This window comes from Hemiscyllium ocellatum, chromosome 25 (genome assembly GCF_020745735.1).
Source record: "Hemiscyllium ocellatum isolate sHemOce1 chromosome 25, sHemOce1.pat.X.cur, whole genome shotgun sequence".
NCBI lineage: Eukaryota > Metazoa > Chordata > Chondrichthyes > Orectolobiformes > Hemiscylliidae > Hemiscyllium > Hemiscyllium ocellatum.
In genome coordinates, this window is record NC_083425.1 from 52,174,930 (window position 1) to 52,189,293 (window position 14,364).

The window sequence follows — 14,364 nt, forward strand, 5'->3', positions numbered from 1 at the left end:
TGACAAATCTTGAACAATTTGTACTGCTGTCCTAGCAGCACATCTCAGCTTCCTATTAGCATTTTAAATTGGTCAGCCACACTGATTTTGAAATTAAGGCATCTACGATTGCTCTCTCTCTCTAAATTGCTCTTTGCCAATTCAGTTCTTTTCTTTGCACACCTCTGATGCAAAGTTTTCCAAATGACATTCACAGAGCTTTCCATTTCTCAGTGTTGAATTAAATACATCACTCTCTTTGCTAATCACATAATTGATTTAAATCCTCCTGCAGGTCATTTGCTCCATTTTTATCTCCATTGCTGTCTCTCTTCGAGTAGCTTATGTTTACTTAATGCTTGCCCTGTTAACATAGATTAGAAACAGCAGGGACTTAAGCTTGAACTCCCATGGGCTTTTGCTCCATATGCCTCCCTCTTCCCATTCCCTAGTACACTTCCTTCCTCAATTTCATCTCACTACTCCACTTGGGCCCTGAGCCTTAAAGGACTCAGTCAAACAGACAGCGAAACGCAGGTGAAGGGGGCACAGGATTAAAATTGGGACCTTTTAAAGGATGGTGTTCATCAGCACCTGGCGGCACGGTGGCACAGTGGTTAGCACTGCTGCCTCACAGCGCCTGAGACCCAGGTTCAATTCCCGACTCAGGCGACTGACTGTGTGGAGTTTGCACGTTCTCCCTGTGTCTGCGTGGGTTTCCTCCGGGTGCTCCGGTTTCCTCCCACAGTCCAAAGATGTGCGGGTCAGGTGAATTGGCCATGCTAATTTGCCCATAGTGTTAGGTAAGGGGTAAATGTAGGGGTATGGGTGGGTTGCGCTTCGGCGGGTCGGTGTGGACTTGTTGGGCCGAAGGGCCTGTTTCCACACTGTAATCTAATCTAATTGTAAGCACCTGTTCATGGAGAGGATAATGGAAATCTCATCCATATAACTGTTGGTTGGGGGGGTGGGGGGCGTAAAAATGCCAAGGCTGAGTTTGTCAGATTTGTACTAACCAGTGTTGTTAGGGGCATGGAACCAAGGTGGATTGTTGGAGCGAAGATCAGCCACTAACTGCTTGGGGAAAAGACAAGCCAACCCCAGTTGTGAAGCCCCTCTGCCCAATCTACTGTGATTCTCTAATCCCAACCTCCAGGAGCGGAGGTGGGAGACAACCCCAGTTTTTGATCCTAATCCTGATTGAGTCATCTTGGATTAGCTTCCAGAATTTTCTGAACAGGGGATGAGGCTGAGATCTAGTTTTTGATGGAGCAATGGGTTAGGGTGTCATGGCTAATGGTGGGCACCTTTTAATAGTGTATTCTGTATTGCTTAAACCAGCTCATTAAATGAACATCATCAAAGGCTATCCCTACGTCACCACCTTTGCTTCTTTTGCAGATTGCTTTAAATTTCCTGAATGGGAAAAATCTATTTATTTAAACTACTGGAGTGCAGGAGGCGGAGGGGTGACATTATAGAGATTTATAAAATCATGAGGCACGCAGATAAGGTGAATAGCTAAGGTCTTTTCCCCAGGATGGGGGAGTTCAAAACTAAAGGGCATGGCTTTAAGGTGAGAGGTGAAAGATTCAAAAGGGACCTGAGGACAACCTGAGGGTGGTGCATATGTGGGGTAAACTGCCAGAGGGAGTGATAGATGCAGGATCAGTTACAACATTTAAAAGACATCAGACAGGAATAGTTTAGAAGGATATGGACAAAATGCAGGCAAATGGGACTAGTTTAGTTTAGGAAACATAGTATGGAAGAGTTGGACCAAAGGGTCTGTTTTCGCGCTGTATGGTTCTACCCAGCTCATTGAGGATTTTGAAAACCTCAGTCAGATCTCTCTCTCTCTGTTTCTGTCTGTCTGTCTGTCTGTCTCTCTCTCTCTCCCTACTCCCACACTCTCTGTACTCTACCCCGATCACCCCTCTGCGACGCTCCCACCCTGCTCCCAAAATATGATTTTCCTGTGCCTCTCGGTTTCACTGTCGGCCTATACCTCCCCTGCCCTTTCTCTTGCTGCTTGGCATGTTCCACTGTGATGCGTCAGAGATGAGAAGATAGCCCAGGGTTAATGTACAGTCACAAATCCATACCCTGTCGCTCTGGAGGACGAACTGTTGCTCAATTTGCTTGCTTTCTGCAACCTCTTCACTGCACTGACCATAGCTGGAGGACAAGAGCCAGTGAATTCTCTCAAAACAAACAGTGCGGTCCACACCTATGTAAACCGACACGGCGTAAAGGGCAGGGACAACAGTCAAAATTACAAGGTGGTCAGATTTGCACATTTGTAAACAGCCAATGATGATGTCATTGATAACAGGGTGGCCTGACTAATTGTATGCTGAAAATACTTTATAATGAAGAAGCTGTCCTCTGTAAAGGCTTGTGGCATTTTGGATACTCTGTGGTGAAGACTGGCCGTAGCTTTTTGAAGTCAGGAGTGGGATGGACTCACCTCCACCTTCCCAGATGGGCGCAACACCCATAAATCCAGCACCATCCAGGACCATGCAACCCACTTGATTGTCACCATATCCGTCACCTTCAACACTCCCTCCCTCCCAGCGATGCTCAGTAGCAGCAGAGTGTACCATCCGCGATGTGCACGGCAGAAACTCACCATGGCTCCAAACCCGTGACCACTTCCATTTAGAAGAGCAAGGGCAGTGAATACTTGGGAACACCAGCCCTTGCAAGTTCCCCTGCAAGCCACTCACCTTACTGACTTGGCTGTTCCTTCAGTGTCACTGGGTCAAAATCCTGAAATGCCCTCCTGTACAGTGACAGTTCCAGATGAAGGCTCACCATCAGCTTCTCAAAACTAGGGATGCTGATGTTGCTAGCACAGTACTGAGTCATTTCTAACGATGAGAGCTATTCCCAGCCAGGGGCTACTTCATTTACCATGGACCTGCTCTCAGGCTGGGTAGGTTAGGAAAGGGGGAGGTGTGATGAGACTGAACTTCATGTGCACCAGTCACTGGAAGTAAGCATGCAGGTGGAACAGGCAGTGAAGAAGGTTATAGGTATGTTGGCTTTCATGGTGAGAGCATTCAAGTACAGGAGCTGAGATGTCAGATTGCGATTGTACAGGGTCTTGGCGAAACTGCAGATGAAAGATTGTGGTCTCCATATTTGAGGAAGGATGTTTGGTTATGGAGGGAGTATAATAAAGATTTACCAGACTGATTCCTGGGATGGCAGGACTGTACATGAAGTGACACAGGATTGGCTTGGTCTATATTCACCGGAGTTTAGAAGAATGAGTAAGTTCTCAGAAAAATGTATAAAATCCTAACAGAACCAAGCAGGGTTGATGCAGGATAAACCAGGGAGTTACAGTCTAAGGTTTGGAATATATACTGCTGGAAGAAACTTGATTAGATTAGATTCCCTACAGTACGGAATCAAGCCCTTTGGCCCAACAAGTCCACACTGACCCTCCGAAGAGTAACCCACCCAGACCCATGCCCCCACCCTATATTTTGCCCCTGACTAATACATCTAACGCTATGGGCAATTTAGCATGGCCAATTCGCCTGACCTGCACATCCTTTTGGGTTGTGGGAGGAAACCGGAGCACCCGGAGGAAACCCACGCAGACACAGGGAGAATCTGCAAACTCTACACGGACAGTTGCCTGAGGTGGGAATCAAACTTGGGTCCCTGGTGCTGTGAGGCAGCAATGCTAATCACTGAGCCACTGTGCCGCCCCTCTCATTCCACAAATGAGTCATGATTCTGTGCAAAGAAAGACGTAAGTTGATTTTTCTGTCAGCTTTGTTGGTGGAGCTCAGGGTCTGGTCTGGTCCGAGCCACACGCACATACACAGGCACACACCCTGGCCTGAGACAGCTGTGTGCAGAGTGGTACAGTCCGTGCACAAGCACGCGCCGTGTTTCTCAGATAAACAGAGCCTGCACCATGCGGCCTTGATTTCAAGGCTGAGGACAAATGTTGGGGCTGTGAGGGGGGTGGAGGCGATAGGAACGCACAGTGATTGCTCAAGGTTTACTTTCAAGGTTGACGTCATTTGAGATTGTGGCTTTTGTCTTTCCTCACTGTGGGGTAAAGCTGAATTTCATTCTGAGTGGATGGTCAGGGTAGGTGGGGGTCTCTGAGAAGGTGTTTATCATTAGTTTGTTCCTTCTACCTTCAGCCTGGAAAGATAGAAAGCTTTCCATTGAAAAAGCACTTTGCACATCCCCAGAAAGGACCAAATCACTTTATAAAAAGCATTTTGTCAGAGGCATCACACACTAAAGTGGATGTTCTGTTGCAGGAGATGTCGTAGCTAACTTGCGCACAGCAAGCTCTCACAAAGAGCAGTTTGGTAATACAGATGAACCTCGATTATCCAGCATTCGATTAACCAAACTTCGGATCATCCAAGCAAGATCACAGGTCCTGATGTGTGGCTAACTCTGTTATTCGGCGTCGATTATCCGGCAACTGAATGAAATACTCCCCACCCGTGTCCTTTGGATAATTGAGTTTTCTCTGTAATCAGATCGTCAGCTTCTGTGTGATGTTGATTGAATGATAATCACTAGATGGGGGACGATGGAACAGTCCCTCTGCTGTTACATAAGAACCAGGAGCAGGGGTAGGCCATCTGCCAATTCAATAAGATCATGGCTGATCTTTTCATGGACTCGGCTCCACTTATCCACCTGCTCATCAGAACCTTTAATTCCTTTACTGTTCAAAAATCTATCAGCTTTACCTTAAAAACACTCCGTTAGGTAGCTTCGCTGGGCAGAAAATTCCACAGTTGCACAAACCTTTGGGTGTAGAAATTCCTCCTCAACTCCGTCCTAAATTTACTCCTCCTTATAATGCCCCCAATTCAAGTTTGACCCGGCAGTGAAGACTACCTCCCTGCTCCTCTTTTACCTATTCCCTTTGGAATTTAATGTGTTTCTATAAGATCACCACTCATTCTTCTCAATTCTTCAGAACTATTTTTTTGAAAGACTGCTGTGGGCTCTTTCATTTACCCACCCGATGGGGCCTTGCTTTAGGATCGGGGGCAGCATGACTTCAGAATTTCATTTACTTCGTCAAAAGGTCCGAGGTTAAAGAGGAAGGCCCCCCCCCGCCCTGGAAAGACGGTATTCCTTTTAAACTTGGAGCATTGTCCTTCCAGAATGAAAATGGTAAGAGCTAGAGGAACACTGCCAGAGGTTGCCATGGTAATGGCATTGGCCTGGGTATTCTATTTACATATTGAACATGTTCCAAAGTCCAATCATAAATGCACCATATAAAGAAATATCTCCAATAGAACAGACCCAGGAAATACCAGGGAAATATCTTTCTAAATGATAATACTGGAGCTTTGTTTAACGGTGTGCTATAGTGGTAACTCCTGGATATGCAGTCAGGCACACTCCCTGTGTACATTGTGCAAGCCGTGTTTGGGTGTGTGTGTGTACATGTATGTACGTGTGTGTGCGTGTGTACACTGGACTGTGTGTACGTGTGCGTACACATATGTACTTTGGGCTGTGTGTACATGTGTGCATGTGTACACTGGGTGGTATGTATGTGTGTGCATGTGTACACTGGGTGGTGTGTACATGTATGTGTGCATGGGTACATTGGGCTGTGTGTACGTGTGCACGCGCATGCGTGGGTAGACTGGGCTGTGAGTACATGCGTGTTTGTGCATGTGGGTGCACTGGGCTGAGAGTACGTGTGTGCATGCGCGTGGGTACACTGGGCTGTGTATGTGTGTCTATACGTATGTACATTGGGCCGTGTGTACGTGTGTGTGGGTACACTGGGTTCTGTGTACGTGTGTATATACGTATGTACATTGGGCTGTGTGTACATGTGTGCGTGGGTACACTGGGTTCTGTGTACGTATGTATATACGTATGTACATTGGGCTGTGTGTACATGTGTGCGTGGGTACACTGGGTTCTGTGTACGTGTGTATATACGTGTGTGTGTGTGTGTGTGTGTGTGTGTGTTCACACTAGGTAGTGTGCCTGAGTTTCTGTGGTGCATTTCCAGCCAGAAATGTCCCTCTGGAGATGTGTGTATGGCCTGTGGGTTAGAATGAGCTTGCTTGTGATGCACTCCATGGTGGAACAGCCCACTAATAGCTCTCGCTGGGTGAATGTTCATTTGGTTTGACATTGTACGGTGTTACCTAACCTTGTGGTGTCTCGGTGTATGGATTGAGGATAGACAGCCTGGGTGTGAGATTTTGAATAGCACGATGATGAATTCTGGTTTACTGGGCACTAACTGCTGACTGTGATGTGCCTCTGAATCACTATTGCTGCTGTCAGCTGCCTCCAATCTCCTTTCAGTTTGTGGCATTTTATTGCTTGTCAAAATAGACTGTTTAGATATTCATTGAGCAGCCGTGGCATCTGCTCTCCCGTCACACCATGAAGCGGAATGACTCCAGATGGGCAGTTACAGGACAGAGACACGCTGAAGGGTCATCTGCAGCAGACTTTGGTTGGACACACTGAGGGCTGGGATGGGGGGAATGCCCCTTTTATACAATACATTCTGAGCTCCTTCCTCGCCGGGGAGAGATTACAGTAAGCCACTCACTTCCAGTGTGAAGTGGTTCAGCAGAGAGTTCATTGACTGTACTATTGTCCAAATATAGAGATTAAAATGGGAACACTGGCACCGGCTGTTCTTTTGCCAACTGCCTTGTTATTATTTGAGCCTGTTCTGTGCTGTGCCCTCTGCAGTTTCATTTAGCTGGTTGTGTTTGCATCCAACTCCCCGACTTTCCCTCCCATCCTGTTCTCCTGCCCATTTTCCCCCCTCCCCGTCCCTTGCTTGCAGTGCACACTGTACAGTACAATATTGTGACACACCGCAGTGTTTACAGTTATAGTTCCACTCAGCTGTCATAGAGAGAGATTCCTTTCGTATATCAGTGACTCCTTTTCAGCCCCTGCTCTTCCCTCTGTAGCTGCAGGAACTCCACGTATTGAGAACTATTGATCTGCCTCTGTTCCTTTTTCCAAACTTAAAAGCTTTGCTGAGAGCTTCTGTGAAGCACTTTCTCCGAGAAAAATAAACGCCAAACAAATCCTCAGAAATTAAACTCCCGCTAGCAGGAGCAATTTGCGTTATCGAGTGTACTGATTAGTGTGTAGCTATTAAAATTTTACTTCAGACAGGGTAATGTGCAGAGTAGTGTCCCTAGCTCTGAGTCAGGATAGCCGAGTTCAAATCCCTCGGGCCCTGGAGATGTGTCATAACAGGTTGGTTAAGAACAAATTATCATCCCTTCATAAAAATCACAAGAATGGCAGAAGCTGTAAATCGGAAACAAAAAGCAGAAATTGCTGGAAAAGCTCAGCAGGTCTGGCAGCAACTGTGGAGAGAAATCAGAGTTTGAGGTGGAGGGATCCTTCCTTATCCTTTCTTGTTTGTGCTTAGATTTCTCCTGCTTTTTCCCCCTCCCTGTCTCCTTGAGGCTAGAGTCGTGGGTTTTTTTGTGGTGAATTTGTGTTCCTGGGGCTCACATTCCTATCGTTTCCATCTCGAGACCATTTAATCTTGGGTTGGCTATTCAATCAAAAGGGGCATCTATGTTGTTGTGGATTGTACCATTACCTGAGAAACTGATATCAGCAACAGAGGTCACAAGTTGGACAGCAATTTGTCCCCTAACTCCCTTCTCTCAACTCGAGGCATTGAAATAGTGTTACTAGCTCAGCTGGGGTGGGCAGAATGGCCACTGTTACAGATGTCAGTCTTTTTGATGAAATACTTAGCAGAATTGGGGTCAGTTCACCTGCTCCACGTACAAGCTGGAGATTTACTCGATGTAGCATGTTTGATTTATTCATGATACCAGGCAGGCTGAGGTTAAAAAAAACCAGACCTACCCTTTAGTGATTCAGGGATCCCTGTTAGAAACAACTTTCTGGGGAACTAAAGGATTCAAGTGTTGGGGGTATTGCAGTGCTCTGTTCAAAGGTTGGGGAAGAAAGATTTTGCGGCTAATGAGAGGAGATTTCAGGCTCTTGTCTGTGTGATACTGTTTATAATCACATCACATTTGATACTGGATCTATGTGGAAGGTCAGCCAGGCCGAAAGACTTTGTTTCACTAGTTGTATCACAAAGTCATTTGTTCTTCAGCAGAAATTTTGTTTTTCTTACATTTGGCTGTCTCAGCACCTTCACCACATGAGCTCATTTCACTTCGCAACAGTCTCCTTCGACATGCTACAAGTAGAGGTCAGGGCTAGAATAACTAGACTTAATCAGATCTGTCACTGTATAACACTTGGGTATAGTAACTGGTGAGGACAAGTCTGTGCCTGTATAACATTGGGATACAATACTGGTGGGGACAGGTCTGTCACTGTATAACACTGGTTACAGTATTGGTGGGGACAGGTCTGTCACCATTTAACACTGGGGTACAGTACTGGTGGGGACAAGTCTGTCACTGTTTAACACGGCGTACAGTACTGATGGGGACAGGCCTGTCACTGTATAACGCTGGGGTATAGTACTGTTGGGGACAAGTCTGTCACTGTATAACACTGGAGTATAGTACTGGTGAGGACAGGTCTGCCACTGTATAACACTAGGGTACAGTACTGGTGGGGATAGGTCTATCACTGTATAACACTGGGGTATAGTACTGGTGGGGACAGATCTGGCAATGGTGGTACATGAATTGGTGGCAATAAATGAAGATGTTCATACAGTATTAAAGTCAGCCATTAAAAGAGATTGATACCACGATCAGCTGCCAGTAAGTCCAATGAGCCAGTTTAATGTACTGGCCCCATGCTACATGTGAGGCAGAACATCTTGGCTTTGTTTGCCAATCATGTTTTGTGCCAACATTTGACATAAGAGACATGCACCTCTGCAGTAAATTTATTGCTGGCCCCTGCTTGCCCAGTGGTTTTTCATGCACAGCCTGATGACCTTCAGCAGAAACAGACATTGAAGTCATGATGTTAAAAATATAAATGAGAATAAAAGCTGACTAACACAGTATTATTTTCAGCAGTTTTATCAACCAGGCTTTGTGGTTTTACTTGTTCTGTGCCAGTACCAGGATGCTCTGGGCAGTCAACAACAGCCTTCCTTTAACCAACTGCATAAGCAGGAGTGATAAAACAACTTCCAAAGCAATGGTTTTCCGCAACTAACTCTCTCTCCCTAAAGTGAAGTGCCAAGGCTTTTGGAACAGTTGTCCTGTGTTTGAGGTGGATTGTGAATCCTATCTTGTTCACTGTGGGCTCCTGGGAATAGAATCATCGAATCCCTACAGCGCAGGTAGAGGACATTTGGCCCATCGCGTCTGCGTCAACCCTCCGAAAAGCATCCCACTCAAAATCACTTTCCTACGCTATCCTTATGACCCTGCATTTCCCATGGCTAACTCACATAGCCTATGTATCCCTGGGTGCTAGGGCAATTTAGCATGGCCAGTCCACCTTAACATCCTCACCTTTTGGACTGTGGGAGGGAACTGGAGCACCCAGAGGAAATCCTCGTAGATATGGGGAGGACATGCAAACTCCACACAGACAGATGCCAGAGGGTGGAATCGAATCCAGGTCCCTGGCGCTGTGAGGCACTGAGATGCTGTGCTGCCCAAATGTACCTAAAGATTGCAATAGACCCTCTGAGCTGTGTCATTACTTACAGGAGTCTGCTGGTACTTGACAGGGGTCTCAGACTGTGTTTGTATTTATACAGGTGTCCACTGTACCTCTGGTAATACTTTGGACAGAGGATGAAAGCTACAAATTGATCCCTCATTGTGTGCCTAGTGAAGTAATATGTGACATTCGATGATGATCAGTGTTGACTTTCATGTTTTTGGTGTATGTCATTCTAACAGCCTGTGACAGAGCTCCTGTCATCGGCGTTTTCATGCCTCATGCGTTCTAGAGACCTTATAAATCACCCAGACGGTGGCTTGCCCATTTCATCATCCCCCAACTCTCCATCTCAGTCTGTGAGAGTTCTGGTAAGCTCCAGCTCATTACAAGGTCAACACAAAATGAGCACTACTGATTGAAACATTAGTTATCTTTGCTTGCAGTCTCCCTGCCCCCACTCTCCGATGCACACTGTGAACTACTACAGACTGCACTCTGGCTCAGAACATAAGTAACTATAACTCGGTGACGTTTGTCCATTTGTGTATGTGTGCAGGGTGATCCATTGTCTCAAGGGGGATGGGGCTTGTTCAGTTGCGGAGGAGAGATAGGTATGGGTGGTGGGTAATTGTACCCCTGAAGCACAATAAGACTGGCATAAAAGACACTGATAATTACTGTGACATTCGATCCCATTTACACTGACTAAATGTAATGAATGTTACTCAGCAACCTTTGAAGTGGAGGTTTCAGCAGGACTGAGACAGAGCTTTGGGAGATGCCTAGCATAGTCCAGGGACTTCCACACAGAACGGAAAGACATTCCCAAACGCAGCTGCACAGAGTAACGTTGTACCTACCGGACTGTGACTCTCACTCCTCGTGCCTCCTCAGTTAATTCACATTTACCTTATGGCACTGGCAGTCTGGAGACAGAGGGAGTAGAGCTCAGCACTTTTAAATGGTGAATGCACCTTTAAAAGGCTTGAGATTGACCCTGTCGCCCAGTTGGCAGTTGAATGATTCTGGATGCCGCCTTTCCAGGTATTGTTGCTGTTTTAACACTCTCTGAGCCTGCTGTCGAACTTGCTGCTCGTTTGGGTGGAGCTTTTTTTAGGTAGGGTGTAAAAATTCTTGTTAAAACCATTCCACTTCACCTGAAAGACCTGCCTCTCATTAGAGTTTGTTTCCGCTCTGAATGTACCCAGTTCACATTGGTACCTCACTCTTTATGTCTCATGCTTGCTATTTCTTGTTGGCCAGTCCATCCTGCCTTGCTCAAGTACCTGATGAAATACTCAGGGAAGGTTGGATAAGGGGACGTTAATTAAGATGTTGCCCATCACAAAATTGGGTACTTGACTCGCTATCTGCCACGTCCTGTGCCCCAGCAGCAGTGGGAAGGGGAAGGGAGGTGGCGGTTATGCGTTTACGCTGCTCTGATTGCCGAGGAACGGGAAGGGAGGTTCTCTTGGCACCAGCTGCTCCTTGGCTTTAAGGCTGCTACGATGGGAGCTGGTGGGCAGCCTGCCAGGGTGGGTTACACTGCAGGCCTGCATTCCTCAGCACTGCCAGTTGTCAAGGTGATGCACCAACTGGCTGATGGGAACTGTGCTGTCAGGGGTCACGGAGCTGACCCCGCTGCCTTGGAACGGTACCAGAGGCAGCACGGCCCCTGTTTGGAATCATACTGAGGGACAAGTTGTAGGTTTGTTAATTGATTTTCCACTGACCTGTGCTCAAACAGCAAACCGCCTCCTGCCCACTCCCCTGTGGCTGGTGCGATTAGTGACTCAGTTTGAAATTGGGTTAAGAGTCTTTGGTTGGGTTGTCTCCTTTTGTAATTGCGATGTGAATCTTTTTGGTAGCATGTTGGCCTGTTGCAAAAAGAAACTGAGGTGTAGCTAAGCAGGCAGTCTCAACCCACAGAGTAGATGGGAGCTCAAAGTCAGGAGTGGACCCTTGAGACTTCACTGCCATTCTGTTTGATCATGCCTGATCAATATTTTAACTCCATCTCCCTGCCTTTGTTCTGGAACTTGCAATAGCTTTAGTCCAATCCATTACGGTGGTTCCTTCACTCTAGTCTGCTAGCTGCAAGGTTGCTGTCTTTCACCTTGGGGCTTCCTGCAACAACAGAGCACTGAGTAACATTGGCCTGTATTACAGACACTACATTCCTGAAGAAGGGCTCATGCCCGAAACGTCGATTCTCCTGCTCCTTGGATGCTGCCTGACCTGCGCTTTTCCAGCAACACATTTTAAGCTCTGATCTCCAGCATCTGCAGTCCTCACTTTCTCCTGTATTACAGACAGCAGAGAAAGCTTTAGCAAATGACCTGCTGCAAATGATAGTTTGAATACACCTGCAAACATTGACCTAAATTGATCAAAACTCCTGTATACAAATGGGTGAGTCAGAATGCCAAGCATAACTGTTATTAATAGTCCCTGAAGTGGGGAATGGTCCAGGTAAGTTAACAGTTCCTGATACTGGGGAAGAGTTTAATTTGCCAATGAACCTTGATATCTGGGGTTGCTCCGTGGAGTTGAAGAAATCCATCATAAAGTCAATGCTCCCCTTCAAATTTCACTAACTTTGGACATACTTATAGAATCCCTACAGTGTGGAAACAGCAAGCCCACACCAACCCTCTGAAGAGTAACCCACCCAAACCCAACTGGTTAATTAATGTCCTTGAAGGAAGGAAATCTGCCATCCTTGCCTACATGTAACTCCAGACCCACAGCAATGTGGTCAACTCTTAACTGCCCTCTGAGGCCACCAAGAATGGGCAATAAATGTTGCCTAGTCACTGATGCTCGCATGAATGAATAAAAAAATTAGTTCGGAATAAGTCAGGTGAGGATAGCCTTTGTATTGGGGAAGATCCAAAATGGCTGACATTGCAATCAGGGTAAAAACAGACTTGGAAGGTTGATATTGGGGAAAATACGCAGAGTGCAATCTACCAATTTCCACAGTGTGCTTTGTGCATCTATTAATATCTTCTTTTGGCATTGTGATTCTTGCATAGTTTCTGTCAGAATCCTCCCTGCAAATAGTCCCTGACAGCAATACTTCCTCAGTTTATACTAATGTCTTCTCCAACTAAGAATCCTTAACAAAGGTGTAAAGAACGCTTGAGCAAACTAACCCTAATTCTTCAATCTGGGAGACCAATAAGTGTCTAGGAGGGAAAGTACAATGGATCATAACGTGGAATATGGGAGTTGAAATCAGATTGGAGTTGTGCAGTTTGGATGGTGGATAGAGTGAGCTAGACAAGGTGACTGTGATGAGTTTACATCTCAACATCATGAGGTTATGGAGAAGAGCTTGTGTTTGTAAATTTGCTATATGGGAGAAACCAGGAATTTGTTGAAAAATCATGTTGAAAATAGATTCGAGAAATCACCTTAAGAGTTGCAGTATTTCAAGTACAAGCTGCTACCCATGGGATCCAGGGCAATATGAAAAATTGGCAGGAGGCAGAGGTTGTTTTTGTGATTGGTGTACTGCAGGGTTCAGTACTCGGTCCTTGCTATTTATTGTGTACATTAATGATATAGACGTGAATGTAGAAGGTTTGATCAGGAAGTTTGCAAATGAATGATATGACTCTAGAAAGTGTAGAGGATCAGAAGGACCTTGGTTTGCGTGTCCATATTTACCTGTCCTGCCGCCTTCAAGGGTATAAGGTAGATAAAACAAATGGGATACTTACCTTTGTTAAAGCACAGCAGCTTAGGCAGCATCCAAGGAACAGGAAATTCGACGTTTCGGGCCAGAGCCCTTCATCAGGATTTCTGATGAAGGGCTCTGGCCCGAAACGTCGAATTTCCTGTTCCTTGGATGCTGCCTAACCTGCTGTGCTTTAACCAGCAACACATTTTCAGCTCTGATCTCCAGCATCTGCAGACCTCACTTTTTACTTACCTTTGTTAGTCAAGGTTTTGAACAACAGCAGGGAAGTTATGTTGGAGCTGTATGTAATGTTAGCTAGATCACAGCTGAGGTACTGTGTGTGCAGTTCTGGTCATCACATTGTAGGAAGGATGGGATTGCACTGGAGAGGGTGTAGAGAAGATTCACCAGGATGTTGCCTGGGATGGAGCTATTGATCAATGAAAAGAGACTGATAGGCTGGGTTTGTTTTCCTGAGAAAACGAAGGAGGGGTGTGGAGGAGAAATCTGGTTGAGGTAGTCAAAGTTCTGAGGGGCATAGGCAGGATAGATAGGGAGAAACCTTTTCCCCCCTTTGTAGCAAGGTCAGTAACCAGGGGGCACAGTTTAAAGTAAGAAGCAAAAGGATTGGAGGGGCTTTGAAGAAAAATGTCTTCACCCAAAGGGTGGTGTGTATCTGGAACTCACTGCCTCACGCAGGAATCCTCACAACATGGAAGAAGTATCAAGACGAGCATTTCTAACACCAAAGCATACGAGGCTGTTGGCCAAGTGCTGGGAAATGGAATTAGAATCGATAGATGCTTGATGACCAGCACAGACACAACGGGCAATGGAAAGATCAGTGTCTCTAATGACATTCGGTACCTGCATGTTTTGGAAGAACAATCAAAGTAATTCTCTGTAATTACCTCCTGTGTGTTCCTTCCCTCACTGGCTGTGTGGGAGGTATGGTGCTCAGATGAAGAGCTGTTTGGGATCAGACCTGCTGAAGGCTAACAACCCCTCTAAACTGTTTCTGGGCTGACTGTATGTTTAATCAGTTTGTTCTGTTTATGTGT

At 46.0% G+C, this 14,364-nt stretch overlaps 1 protein-coding gene across 3 annotated transcripts in view; it reads left to right on the forward strand.

Annotated features, from left to right (window-relative positions):
- LOC132827680 (caskin-2-like) overlaps positions 1-14,364 on the forward strand; it is a 277,191-nt gene that overhangs the window by 30,781 nt on the left and 232,046 nt on the right. The window lies entirely within an intron of this gene.